Raw genomic sequence first — 1,970 nt, forward strand, 5'->3', positions numbered from 1 at the left:
GAGACACATACACCGTAATTCCTCTTCCATCCATTGCAATTATACCAGCACTCCAGAGCTCCTTTGGCCCATCTGTCTTCACAGCATTTAATCCCAGATCCACGTACACCTTCATGAAAACCCTCCTTAAAGTACCTCCGCCACGGTGGCGCACCCATGAATCGAGACAGGGCCTTAGGCTTACAGATTCTAACACAAGCCACTAAAATAACGGAACATTTAATGTTTAATTATTCAGGAGGTAAGCAAAGACCCCAAACACTAAAACATATTTAAGAAAAGAACTGGGCCACAGGAAATGTGCAATTCACTATGACGACGCGCGAAAGGGGCTACTGAATCAGGAACGAGCGCTGCGACCTTGGAGCACCTTGTGCGCTAAGCTCACAGGCAGGGATCAAGACCTGGCGGTCTATCTGTTCTCCTCAGGCTCTTAAAAGAGCCACACTTTCCTCTGAGACCGTGCATGCTGGTCCCCAGAGCGAATTGGCAGTCTGAGGTCTTCATCAGACTGGAGGGCCTCGCTCCAGGCGCAGGCCCGCCGACAGACAAACTGGCATCGTTACCGCACACTCACCTTCATTGGTAGCTCCGAAACCTGCCAAGAGCCTCTCAGTCGAGCGGGTAATGGAAGAGAGAGGATGTCTCGGCGAAGCAAGCGAGATAATCCTTCCCTTCCCCTTTTCTGTTTATTCCAGAGTTCTTATCGTGTCAAGGATTCGTTACACTTTTTATAGGGTTTAGATACTGTTAACTCCATTTGACAACCCTTTATCAGGAAATGCCCACCAGGAAAAAAGGTAGATTTAAAAAAAAACAAACAAAAAAAACCCAACCACAGCCCAGAAGCAGCCGTCTCAGCCAGTTTCCAAATAAAAACATGGGTGCAAATCTCCATGTTTCCATAAATTACACGCACTTCATTCCTGATGCATAATGATCCTATATAGCAATCGAGGGTGCCCTATATAATTTATATTTATAAAAGGCATTCCCTGTTATAACTGCAGTAAAACTGACACCTCTCTCACCTTCAGCTTGTGCGAAATTTCCCCATGATGGAGAGTTCCTGAGGGACTGAACATTAAAACCACAAAACAAAGACACACACATGCATCTACTTGCATTTAATACCAATATTTGTTCAACCTGTTCAGTCAACCGACGAGGAAATCCTCCCCCACATTGACAAGAGGAGTCAGAATTTACTGGTGCTCCAGCTACCCAGAGGCGTAGTAGTCAGGGGCCCTGGTCAGCCTTGACTCCAATTGGGCTTGCACTCAGGCTTAAACAAGTGCACATCTCAGAATGTCCCTCTGCTTCAAACAAAGGAGTTTTTTTTTTGCAGGCCCACATGGAGGAGAAAAATGGAACAGCAGCATTGCAAAACAGTAGCCTGTCATGTGTCACTGAATTCGGGTGTAGCGGCCATTTCCATGGCAACGTGTGAAGGACAGGAACTGGCCTTAAAGTTCATAAGCAGTCTTCAACTGATGACATTGTACAACACTGAATAAAACATCCATCAGACATCTTAAAAAGCGAAAGGCTGTTTGTCCTTATATGATAGTATTCTAAGATACACCAAGATGACAGAGGTCAATTAGAGTTCATCTCCGTCAAAGATACAAAGTTGTGGTAGTGGGGATGGGGGTGGTAGTCTCTACCAAGATCAGTGGATGGGGGGTAGACAAAATGCTCACCCTCCCACCATGTTTGCCCCAGACTTATGAATTCCAAATGAAATTCTAAATAAATACATTACGTATATGAACACAAACTAATATTCATGTGGGTTTGTAGTGTTTCCTATTTTGAAAAGGACATTTATTTAGGCGTTTAAAAGCCAAAATAACACCATGAAATATGCAGTAAAAATCAAAAGTAATGGCAAGACTTTTTTAAATACTAAAAAGATCAGACCAGCATGTGGAAACAGTGTTAAAATTCAGAAAGAAAACAATGCAACA

This window comes from Electrophorus electricus, chromosome 17, assembly GCF_041902795.1.
Source record: "Electrophorus electricus isolate QZ-2024a chromosome 17, ASM4190279v1, whole genome shotgun sequence".
NCBI classification, from domain to species: domain Eukaryota; kingdom Metazoa; phylum Chordata; class Actinopteri; order Gymnotiformes; family Gymnotidae; genus Electrophorus; species Electrophorus electricus.